We start from the raw sequence: 12,816 nt of genomic DNA, 5'->3' as shown, positions 1-12,816 counted from the left end.
CACTACAATCATCTTTAAATTATGAGTGAGATTTGCAAATATGAAGTTTAAGTGGAAATTCAGCCTGGAAGACTTGACCGACCTCACCTGCTCATCTAATCAAGCCGCATCGCATCCAGATGGCAGCATCCCTCACCAATCTCCCCCAATCATCATTCGCCGCTTCCTTCATAAAGTCCGGCCGTCCGGCCGCGCCCGCTTTCTGGCCAAGCTTCGTCCCGCCGTTACTCGGGTTCATGTCCGACTCGGATTCCGATGACTTTACACGGGAGGATTTCTGTCCTCCCTCCTTCCCTCCACCACGCTGGAGCGCTCGCCTGGCACGCCACGCCGTTCAGCCTTCTTCCTCGGCAGTCCTTAGATCAGCAGGGATTTCTCCAGGGTCCGGCTTGGACTCTCCTCAACTACGCCAAATGGCAGCCCTTCTCCCTCTCCAGGATTCGCCTCCCTCTCCTCCATCGCCTACTCCAGAGCCGCCACCGTCCGGCAAACGTTCCAGGAAATCATCCGCTCCTCCAGTTAAACGCCGCAGAGCCCGCTCCCGTTCTCTCCCTCCATCCGACGCTGCTTCCCTCGCTCCTCCTCGCTCCTCCCCGAGCGCCGTTCCTCAGGACGCTGTCCCCTCAGCAGCAGTGGCTTCTACTTCTTCCTCGCCAACCGCGGATCACCCATTTGACTCATCCGCCCTCGTCTCTTCCATGAACACGCTCCACCAGTCCATATCTGCACTCTCGTCGCATCTCCACGATCTAATCCCCGCCGCATCTGCCACGGCCGCGACCCCGCCGTCTTCCGCTCGTCCCGACGCAGCTCAGCAGCCACTCCCTTTAACCTTCTCATTGGCCAACGCACGCCCAAACCAACTTTCAGGTAAAGACGCTATATCTCCATGTTTTGCCTCTAAAGCTGCCGCAGTTCTTTCACAATCCGGTTTGCGCTTAGATTGGTCCGTTCTCGATACCGAAATCCTTATCATGCTCACCCAGGCAGGCTCCTGTTTCTCCTGCGGCACCGTAGGCCACCAGAGTTCGCTCTGCCCATCCGTCCCCTTTCAGGTCGCCCCCGCACTCCGGCCTCGTCTGCCGGCCCCATCCTACCACCAGTTTCCCGATAACCGCAGAAGGAGAGTGCAGGTCTTTAATAAGCCTATTTGCAATAATTTCAACGAAAGTTTTTGTTCGTTTCCAACGTGTGCTTTTCTCCATATCTGCAGTCTTTGCAGGGACGCACATCCCAAGTCCGTTTGCCCTCGTCGCCCGTCCTTCAAGGGCCGCCCGGCATCCAGATCCTGATTTCCCATTCTCTATCCACCCCCATAATCGTCCCTGCCTTAGCTTCTCTTCTAAGCCAGCACCCAGACCGTCCCTTCGTCAACTTCCTTCTTTCCGGGCTATCCCGAGGTTTCCGCATAGGCGTTTCCTCCCCTCCATCTCTATCCTTAGTCTGCCCTAACCTCCGGTCAGCGCTCTCCGAGCCAGAGGTGGTTACCCAATTGCTCAATCGAGAAATTTCCCGGCGGTATATGATAGGTCCCTTTAAATCTCCTCCTTTCCCCACCTTCCGTGTCAGCCCGCTAGGCATAGCCACTCGTAAGTACTCCGGAAAAAAACGCCTCATTCTCGATCTCTCAGCACCGCATTCCGGCCCGCATCCGAGTATTAACTCTCTTATTCCCAAGCTTCCATTCTCGCTCTTCTATGCCTCAGTCGATCACGCCATCTCCCTGATTAAAGTAGCAGGTCAAGGTGCCTGGCTAGCCAAAGCCGACATCACCGATGCCTTTAAAGTCATCCCAGTCCACCCCTCGCAGTGGCACATGCTGGGAGCCAAGTGGGATAGCCATTTTTACTTTGCAGTAAGGCTCACATTCGGATGCAGAGCAGTCCTTGCCTCTTTAACAAACTCTCCGAAGCCCTGTGCTGGGTTCTCCTTAACGTCTACAAACTCCCTTGGGTTCTCCACTTGTTGGACGACTTTCTCGTCATCGATCCTCCCTCCGCCTCCCCCGGTCCTTCCCTGGCCACTCTGCAGCGCGTGTTCCACCAGGTCGGAGTTCCCTTGTCTAAGGAGAAAACCATCGGCCCAGCCAAAAAGCTCGAGTTTCTCGGCATCTTGCTAGATTCCGAATTAATGGTAGCTTCTCTCCCAGCCGATAAGCTGTCTCGCATCTGCGAAATCTCTCAGTCTTTCGTCTCCTCCTCTATCCTCTCCAAGCGTCAACTCCTTTCCCTATTAGGCCATCTGAACTTCGCCATCCGCATCATTCCCCAGGGCCACTCGTTCATTTCTCGCTTACTCGACCTAGCTAGCTCCGTTCCTTCGTTGCTCGACCCCGTCACTTTGGATGACGGCTGCCGCTCCGACCTCGCCTTCTGGTCAAAGCTTCTCTCCGACTGGAACGGCCTTTCTTTCTTTTACGATGACATTGTCCATTCCAGCCGATTCCATTCAGTTCTTCACGGACCCTGCCCCGTCCATAGGTTTTGGGGGGTTTCTTCAGGGGCGCTGGTTCGCTCAAGCTTGGCCCATTTCTTTTCCTTCCACCGAGTCTTCCGCCTTCTACAAGATGGTCCCAATCGCAGCCGCTTGTTACCTCTGGGGCCATCTCTGGAAACGCAAGCGCATTGCTGCTTTATGCGACAACCGGGCCGTCGTTGAAGCCATCAACAAAGGCCGTTCTTCATCCACGTCAATCATGCCCTTCCTTCGTCGTATCACATGGCTATCAGTTACTCATAACTTTATCTTGACCGCTCATCACGTTCCGGGCTACTCAAACACCATTGCTGACGCTCTGTCCCGTCTTAAATTCCAGGTTTTTTTCAGCCTGTGCCCGTCGGCGGACGCTCACCCTACACCAGTGCCTCCACTCGAAGACCTCATGCTCGACTAGCAGCTCCTCCCCTGAGCACCCTCATTCAAACCGCCTCCTCGTACATGAAGGCTGGCCTAGCTCCGTCTACTCTGAAAACCTACACCCATGCTTGGCTCACTTTCGTTAAATTTTGCGCTTCTCAACATATTCCCCACGTCCCTGTGCTGACTAGCGTCGTTTTAGCATTCATTACTTTTTGCTACGTCCATCGCCGCCTTAAACCTCCCTACATTCGTAGCCTGCTCGCCGGCATTAATTTCTTCGCTAAGTGTCTTCAAACCGACTTCGCCCCTAGTTTGCTCTCTAATCATTCTATCAAACTACTCCTCAGAGGCATTTCCAAAAGCTACCTACCGCGACCTGACCCCAGAAAACCCATCACAGCACCTATTCTTAAAAGTCTCATATTAACTGTTCGATCTAGCCCGTACTCCCCATACGTCAAGTCCCTCCTTTCGAGCGTTTATCTCCTCGCCTTCTTCGGTTTCCTCAGACTCGGCGAATTCACTACTCCTAGCAACGCCTTCATCCCGTCTAGAGACCTAACTATCTCTGACCTCAAGTTCTTCCCCGATCACTATAGTCTTTACCTCAAACACTCCAAAGGGAAAGGACCCGTCTCCGTAATCATTGCCCGGCTAGATTGCCAATTCTGCCCGTTTCTCGCCATGTTCGAATATGCTCTCAACCGTCATAAGATTTATCCTCGTTCCGCGCCCCTGTTCCTCACCCCGGAAGGCCTTCCGATGTCGTCGTCCTGGTTTCTCAAATTCCTCCGCGAAACCTTAATTTCATGTAACCTAGCCCCGAGCCAATATTCCGGTCATTCGTTTCGGATCGGGGCAGCCACGTCGGCAGCCTCACTGGGTCTTCCTTCAGCATCCCTCCAACGCCTCGGCCGCTGGTCATCCTCAGCGTATGCATCCTACATTCGCCCTGAATGAGCTTCTGTGCTTTCAGCTCAACGCGCACTGTTCTCCTAGGTAAGCTTATACCAACAAATACCTGGTGGTGGTTAAAGGTCACTCTCCTCACGCTATTCGCTCAAGTCTACCATTCCTTCTCCCCTCTCCATCAGCCGAGCATTTAGCCGTGCCCATCCATCTCTCTACTTCCTTCCCTCATTNGTTTGGGTTCATGTGTAAAGGGTGAAACAGCACCCCCTCCTGGTGGTTGGCAGGGTTAAATATAGTGAACACAAACATCTCGTTGCCAGTTCATCAGAGATGGGCGCGAGGTAGGTTCACTGAGTTTATCGCTCCAGTAAAATGCTATGTTAGCTTGTTGCTAACATGAAATGCTGTCCCTCGTAAGGTGCTGAACCTGCTGTGATGAACCTGATTCCTGATCAGTCCATATTCTGTTTCGCACAGGTACATGTTGTTTTATTTCTTTGTATTTCTGTCCAATATTAATGTATTAAATATGGCTGTTGGCCAGTTCATGAGAGATGGGCGCGAGGTACTGAACCCGCTGTGATGAACCTGATTCCTGATCAGTCCATATTCTGTTTCGCACAGATAAACGACCTTTCATCTCATCCTGTCTCCTGGCCCTTATTCACACAACGCAGAACTGATTTATGCTGATCGATCAGAATTACCGAGGTTACACAAAGGGCCCACAATTTGTACTCCAGGAATAACAGTAGCACTTCAACATGTTTTTACTCAGAGTGAAAAGTAGCTGAATAAGAAATTACACAAGAGTAAAGAAGCATTTGGTAAAAAGTGTATCAGTACTGAGTAACTGATCAAGTTATCAATTATTTAATATCTAAAAAAATTACACAATTAGAGGGCCCAAAATATAAAGTTCAGTGGAAATTTTAGTATTTCAAAGACAAAATGAACATTTTGTTTAAATAATAGTGATGCTTCATAATAAAATGACTTGAATAAAAGTAAAAAGTTAAGTAAAAGTATTCCTAAAAGTTCATTTATGTTTCAAAAAGTTACTCAACTATATTTGAGTAAATGTAATTAGTCACTCCTAAACTCTGTCCTTCTGAGGGAACAGGAGAAGGAATTGTTAAGGAAATAAATTAATCTTATTTTGATATTAAACACTGTTTCAAATAAACCAATCAGGAATAACAACCAGAACAGAACAAGCCACATCTTGTGAAGTTGGTATATTTTTCCTCCAACAGGATACAGAGAAATCACAACAAACCAGAAGTGGGACTAGAATTTATTTCAATGTCATTTGTGAATGTCAGCTTCTCATTTTCAACAGTGGAGCTTTAAAAGTTGAAAGGTTATTTTGGAGAGTTTTAACACATCGAAAAGCCTCTTAGACTCAAAGCAAGATGCCAGAGTGCACAAAACTTAAACAAAATATTAATTTCACATAAATATCACGGTAAAAGCCATTTGTTTGTTACTTAATGAAATAGTCACAGACGAACGAGGTAGCTAGTCCAAGTTTGTCGTTTATTGAACGTTCATAAACTACAGCGGTTGTGATGCATCCCAGCAAAGGTAAACAAAAGTAAAACAACGGCGACCGACTCTAAACCTCTCCTACCTTTTTACTGTCGTTTAATCAACCTGTTGCCGTGGCAACTGCCTCTCTCATTCTCTTAGCTCGATGCTCCATAGAGCTGCCTCTGGATATTGCAGTTCACTTATGATGTACAGTAAAGTCTGCTCCTTATAGTTGGATCACAGCTGGTAGCTACGAAGGCGTCTTGAACCTTCAATCGTAAGCCAACTTCAGCGGCCGCTTCGTCCAAACTATAAAACCCCCGACGGTGAAGCTCTGAGTCCATGAGAGCCGCCAGCTGAAACACGTTCTGTCTGAGNATTTTTAAGATTTAATTTTTAAATGACTTCAAATGATTTGTGTGCATATAGGTGTATTACATAGAATTAAAGAAGTTGTGGATAAAACATGCAGTGATCTAACAGAATAACTGTGCTGTAGCTGTGCTCAGTGAAAACCTGGAGGTTTCGCAGGTTTTCCATATGTCAAACGTATTCAACACTTCTATGCCAATACTTTTTTGTGCCAATTGTTTTTGAGTATCACATGTTAGAACATAAAATGTTTGTTTTCATGAATCTGTGTTGTCAGTAAACAACAGTAATTGAGAAAAACAAAAGAAAATGTGATCTTAGGTTCATATATTGTAGCCTGTTTTCTCTCTCAGTTCCAGTACTAAAGTAGATCCCATCCTTACCTCCAGCTCTTTTTTTTCCCCAAAGGCTAAAGCATAAAGTCTACTAATTCCAAATCTAACCCATAGAAAACTGTTTTTATTACAAGCCATGGCATCATAATCTCACATCCCCCAATTCATTAAAGCCTTATTAACCCTTATATATGTAAACTTCTGTGTGTCACTATTTGAGCATTTAGTAAACATAAATCATTTTGATAATTCTAACTTACCTAAAACAGGAAAATGGTCAATATGATATAATGTCATAGTGAGGGAAGAGCCATTGTGTCTTCTTATGCAGATTAAGTGAAATATTACAGAGGCATAATAGTACTACTATTAATACTGCTACTACTACTAATAATAATAATAATAATAATAATAATAATGAAACTTTGACTTGGAACAGTGAATCTGGGTTGTGTTGGGAAACAGGACTTTGTTTCTTTTCTTCTTTCTTTCTTTGATGTTTCTTTTCTCTTTTGTTCTCTGTCTCTCTCTCTTTCTTCTTTTGTTCTCTCCCTCCCTATTTCTTCTTTTCCTTCTTGTTGCATATGCAGCTTTGCCTGTTTGTTGTTTTAGAAACATTTCTGTCCTCCAGCGAGTCCTGATCCATTCAGCCGGCTATATTTAAAAGGTATCAAAATACTGGGAGTTTCCAAGTAATATTTTGGAATGGCAAAGTTGTTTTCTTTTGTTTTTTTGTTGGGTTTTTTTGTTTAGCATAAATTGATACACATCTACTGATGTGAAAATGTAGGGAGAAGTTTTGACTGAAAATGTTTTGGGATCAGAAGGATTACAACATAAAAGCAGAGAAAGTCAACATTATCTGCAGAGATCTGAAATGCTGCTGTTAGTGAAACGTTTGTTTAAAGCAGAAGGAAGCAGATGAGCTGACCTTCTGTAACATCAAACTCTCATTGCAACCAGAGCTGCTTCAACTAAATATTGGGAAGATTTAGAGTCTTAGTGCATATTACTGTATTTAGTTAGGATGTTTTAGTTATTGTGTTTAATATGTCACCATCATCATAGATAAAAAAAAAATGCAATAAGGTTAATTTTGTTATTAAATTCTAGTTATGAACAATATGAATAGCATCAATCCAAATTTTCATTCCATTCTTTTTGTTTTTTCCCCCTTTTTTCACTATTCCAAGAGCACATTCTATCATTTGAAGCAGAGATATTCCAGAGTGGCCACAGATATTAGCAATCAAAATAAGTTTGAATAAACTCCTAAAGGTAAGAGCTTTATTCATAAAATAAATGACCTTTTCCTTCTATGAATTAAAACACCTGACAGAACTTAAACTATAAACTGTAATTTCAGTGATTGTGATTAATCTCTCTTTGCCTTTCTTAACTCCCAGGCTGCCATACAAGTGCTGCTGAAACCACAAAGCAACATGAGGTCAGAGCCTGCAGCCAAGTTCCCACCACCACAGACCCACTGTGTCACAATGTGGGGTGGGTGAGGGTGGGCTGTGGCTGTGGTGAGACAAACGGTTGCTGGAGAGAGCCTGACAGATGCCCTTTTCACCAGCAAGCGCAGGCTGTCTGCCACGGGTCAAAGTGTGGGTCAAAGGTCCCCATGCCTGCTGTATGTATGGGTGGGCCAGAAACCATCGTCAAATATTAACAGAAGGAAGGCTCAACATGCTAATCAGCAGTCTGATGTGAATCTTTAGATTAGTACGGGTTTATGCAAATATTTTGTNCATCTGAAAAATAAATAAATGAAAAAATTGGCTTAATGAAAAAGGGAAATTGAAAAGTGGTTAAATGAAAAATAGATTAATGAAAAATGGGTAAATGGATAAAGGGATAAATGAAAAATAGATAAATGAAAAAGAGAAATTGGGAAATTGATAATATAAAAAATAAATAAATAAAAATTGGTTTAATGAAAAAGCAACATTATTTATTTAACAAATTTTTTTTTATTTCACTCATTTTCTTAATTTCTTGATTTATTTTACTCATTTTTTATTTATTTCACCCATTTATTTATTTATTTATTTAATTTTGGCTGAAATGGCTCTCCATACATTTGTTCTTGCCATACAGTCCTCCGTATTAATTATTGCTCGAAAGGTCTTGCCATACAAGTTTATTCCTCTATATTTTCTTTAGTTTCTTAGTTTATTCTTGCATTTTGTTCTTCGTGTATTTTCATTTAGTTTCCTTTGATGAGTAATATCCTCTCTTGGTTTATCGTTATGTTCTCTTTAGTTTTTCTCCTGTTATTAGTTTGATTTTATAGTTGTTTTTTTTTGGGGGGGGGGTTTACACTCATCATCTTCACTCATCATGCCTTTCACCTGGCATGCCACCTTATCGTGTTTCACCTGACTTTCCATTCATAAGTTTTAGGTTTTTTACTGTTGTGTCAGATTCTATGTTTTCATATCCTGATTCACATCTAGTTCGTTGCTCCATTCCATGTCCCAGTTTTCCTGTTTCTGAACTTTCCGCAATGTGCGCCTTTTTTTTTTTTTACCTCCTACAGCGAGTTGCTGTCGGAGAGCTTATCGATGGGGAAAGGCAGACTGAAGTAAACCTGTTACAAAAAATCCCGGTCAACTGATAAGTGAGATTTAAAAGTGCTGGTACCACCGTTTCATACCAGACCGCTTACAGCATTGGTGTTAACTCTATAAAATGAATGCTCTCTATGCTCTTGACCGGGATTTTTTCACCCATGGAAGGATTTCTTAATTTAAATGGCTTCACTTTTCAAGAATCACTTTGATGTTATGATTGTTGTGTTACCATGGTTACAATATGGTGTAATCTTAGTGTTTGAGTTTGTACACAAATACGTCATAGCAAATAATAACCAATAATCAGTGATTGATTTTAAACTTGGCCAATTAACCTGGGCTCTCTCTCACAGACTAAATCTATATTTAAACATGTTAATGATGCTGATGTTGTTACTAGGAGGGGGGCAGAGGGCTAAATCAAATTCTGCCTAAAGCTCCATGTTACCTTGGGCCGGCCCTGCATGAAGAGCGAGCCAGCAATCTCTGTGCTGGAATCTACCTGGAATCTACCTGAAACTCCCCAGTAGCCTCTATGCCAGTCCATCGATACTTTGGGGACATCTTAATTTATTTAATTGTGGCATGTTTGGTTTTGCTGAGGTCCAAAATGTTGCTACAGTATGTGATATGTTGTGAACTCCAAATGCTATGGGGCAAGTCTTTCTTTGTCAGTTGAGGTTCTGCAGTAACCTCTATTCACAGCCGCGAAACAGATCCCACCAACAGCGGTTCAAACCGCCTGGTAGTTGACGTTAAGGTAAAGCAGAGAGTGAACAGTGAGCAGGTGGTACCGGGGCTTTGAGGAGAATTGCAGTCTTTATATCAGAATGTCTAACATAAAGACAGACATTTTTTTATATCTGTCGGTGGGACTGACTCAGGCTGCATTTAGTCCAGCACTGGGCAGCCTGATAAAGTTAAAGTCAGAGGTTTTTTCTGCAGTCGATATCTGCTGCAGATATCTGCATTTCTGTGTTTAGGGGTGAGGAGAGTATTCTTTCCACCATTGCAAGAACAATTATGANCTATAAGGAGCAGACTTTACTGTACATCGTAAGTGAACTGCAATATCCAGAAGCAGCTCTATGGAGCATCGAGCTGAGAGAATGACAGTGCCAAGCCTTGGAGATCTGCATCCGAGGCCATATTTCAGACATGGTGGACCGCTGCTGTCCGTCCAGGATCCTCCGGTTGCCCAGACGTTGCACGGTAAGCTAACGCTATTGCTTGTTTTCCAACTACAGTCATATTTAATCAATAGGTGCTCAATTACAATGGCGGAAGGTTTTGAGTTGATCTCGGCAGTAGGTGACAAACTGAACGCCGCCAGGATGTTGAGACCAGCACGTCCTCTGATACAATACATCTCATTAAGGATAAAATTAATGGCCCAACAAAATTAATAATCTCAGTAATTATTGTTTAAACAAGGTGTTGCACCTTTCTGTGCATTTCGGTACCATTACAAAAGTAAAAAGGGACTCAAAGACCCTGATGAGCAGAGCAGAAATTTAAATTGGCTAATCAGCCACAGCTATGTTCATGAGAGGAGAGGCTTGTTAACGAGAAATAAATATGAAGCCTGAAAACCTAAAATCTTAACAGACTGAATCCGTTGTGTTTTTAGCTAATCTCTGCTGGGTTTGTGGGGCGTAGGCGGTTGCCACGGCAACAGGTTGACAGTAAAAAGGTAGAAAAGGTTTAGAGTCGGTCGCCGTTATTTTACTTTTGTAAACAGACAATCTGAATACAGGTACCTTTATGAAGGGTTAGGGTTAGAATTGCAGTCTTTATATCAGAATGTCTGACATAAAGACAGTCATTTTTTTATATCTGTCAGTGGGACTGACTCAGGCTGCATTTAGTCCAGCACTGGGCAGCCTGATAAAGTTAAAGTCAGAGGTTTTTTCTGCAGCCGAACCATTTCTGTGTTTAGGGGCGAGGAGAGTATTCTTTCCACCATTGCAAGAACAATTATGAATTTTTTTTTTCTAACTTGAACATCAGACCTACATTTTTATTCACAAAAAGGTGTATGTTGAAAAATAAATATTCTTGCACATAACTTGATAGAGTAGCGGTTCTCAACGTGGGCGGTACCGCCCCCCAGGGGGCGTTCAGAGGACGGCAGGGGGTGCTGGGTTGCCTTTGGGGGGCGTTTGGTCGAAGGTAAACTTTACACTTTAAATGCACAACAATGCCAGTTTAGACTTTGAGGAACTTGGTAAAACTGTATTGTNCCATCGTCAAATATTAACAGAAGGAAGGCTCAACATGCTAATCAGCAGTCTGATGTGAATCTTTAGATTAGTACGGGTTTATGCAAATATTTTGTAAAACCTGAAGAAGTCTTGAAGATGCTCTCAACAAAACCTTTAAAATCTGCTATGATGAAACACCACAATGCATATGAATCAAATTTAGTTAATATAATATTAATGTGCTAAAGTTTCATCTTCAGTTCAGTTTGGAGGGTCCTAAGGTCAGCTGGTGTGATGTCAGATGAATGTTAGACAGAATAGATCTACACTTCAGTAAACCAAGCTTTTATAAACCTAGTTTGTTTTAACCTCACGTCTGTCATCTACATGCATTTCAAAACTATTCATATCACTTAAACTTTTCCAATTTTTCATTACATTACATCTGATTATTTACATAGCACCAGTTCATCCTGAATCCCTTAATAAAAAAATCATTTTTGTCACATACATGTACATTCCAATTGATCTTTATCAAACCAAATTTATTATGCAAATTATTTTAAAATGTTTGTATCTAAGAAACAGATTGCATCAAGTCATTGACTTGGAACATTCACAATCGTGTAGCGTCAATCACTTGTGTTGTAGACTTTACAGCAGACCCTCATAATGACAATGCATATATTGATGGTGAAGCAGAAAACCTCCCCTTTCTCAAGGAGATACCTCCACCAGAACCAGGCTCAGTACAGTCGGTCGGTCAGTCGGTCGTTCGTGACCATCTGCCATGACCTACTGGGGGTTTGAGAAGACAGAGCAGAATGCAGCAGAAGAACTGATGTAGGATTATGCTGCTTGTTTTTAATTTTCAACATCCTGCGACACAAAGTCCAGCCCACGCCTCACTGACACAAGTGAAACCCTGGAGTGTCTGAAAGCACAAGTCTCTAAACCAGGGAGATGGACTTGTATGATGTGAACCAATCTGTAAGAAGGTGGTAAAGGTGTGTCTGCTATGAAACCAACCTAAGTGGGGTTCCAGAAACACAAACGTATAACATTCAGGTATGTTGAAGACATAAAATCTGAAGGAAAAAATGCTGTTAATACCAAAAGACTAATCTTCTTAAGGGACAAAAAATATGATATATCCTGTGTGATCTAATTATGACTTTCCCAGCTAATAAGAATCAAAGGTTCCTACGAGATAACAAAGGAAATGAATGTGGGTCATTTTCGACCAACCTATGGCAGCATGGGCTGGTTACCAAACTATAAGTTTTAAACTGAACAAAAGGTAAGTTAACGGTTTGATTACAATGATGTAAATAATATTTATAGGAACAGCTGGAATGTGAAAGACATTGCAAGGAAGTTCCTTGTCTGGGTCAGCGTTGACCCACTTATGCTTCTAAGGGTTGATCAAGCGACAGCATAACGGCAGCACTACCGTATTCAAAGATCTGCATGAAATATAACTGATTTGTACAAGAAGGGAGCGATGTTCCACCCTGAGGCCTCCTCCAACAGGAAACGGAGATGCTTCACATGTGTGTGTATGATGCACCAGAATGAGTTAGGATGAAGTACTGGCAGACTATGCCTGCACTCACATTCACAAAGACCTGGATGTTGGGAGGGGTAAATAATGCAAACTACTTTTAGAGGACTGCTCCAATTTGTGCTTTGCTCCTCTGAACCCAAATAGAGAGAGAGCTAATCAGTGCTACCTTCCCACAGCCACAGAGACACAGATCCTCAGCCTGCATGAAAATACCTGCAAAACTCTGGAGATTAGTAAGATGAGGCACAGATTACAGCCTCCATTTTAAAACTCTGGATTTTCACAGCTTTATGTGTTGATCTGTTCAGGAACTGCATTTTTATGATATATTTTCATATAAACTAACCATTCAAATCTAAAGCACAGTGATGTTTTGTAGAGATGAAATGTGTGGTGTTCCAGACACAGAAATAATTGAACCTCTAGATTAAAGCTTGTTAGACACTTTTGGTATG

At 42.9% G+C, this 12,816-nt stretch overlaps 1 protein-coding gene and 1 long non-coding RNA gene across 2 annotated transcripts in view; both read left to right on the top strand.

Annotated features, from left to right (window-relative positions):
* The window catches only part of LOC103129735 (MAM domain-containing glycosylphosphatidylinositol anchor protein 2-like), a gene marked incomplete at its 3' end in the record, with an annotated part of 82,601 nt that overhangs the window by 19,284 nt on the left and 50,501 nt on the right, over nt 1–12,816 (top strand). The window lies entirely within an intron of this gene.
* LOC107834279 (uncharacterized) overlaps nt 1–12,816 on the top strand; it is a 15,836-nt gene that overhangs the window by 2,238 nt on the left and 782 nt on the right. Inside the window, exon 2 of the long non-coding RNA XR_001660070.1 lies at nt 10,284–10,292. This is a non-coding gene — a long non-coding RNA (uncharacterized LOC107834279). The remainder of the gene's footprint in view (nt 1–10,283; nt 10,293–12,816) is intronic.

This window comes from Poecilia formosa, unplaced genomic scaffold (genome assembly GCF_000485575.1).
Source record: "Poecilia formosa unplaced genomic scaffold, Poecilia_formosa-5.1.2 Scaffold573, whole genome shotgun sequence".
In the NCBI taxonomy this organism is placed as follows: domain Eukaryota; kingdom Metazoa; phylum Chordata; class Actinopteri; order Cyprinodontiformes; family Poeciliidae; genus Poecilia; species Poecilia formosa.
Note: the sequence above shows the minus strand (reverse complement) of the source record. Positions and strands in the feature narration are given on the sequence as shown.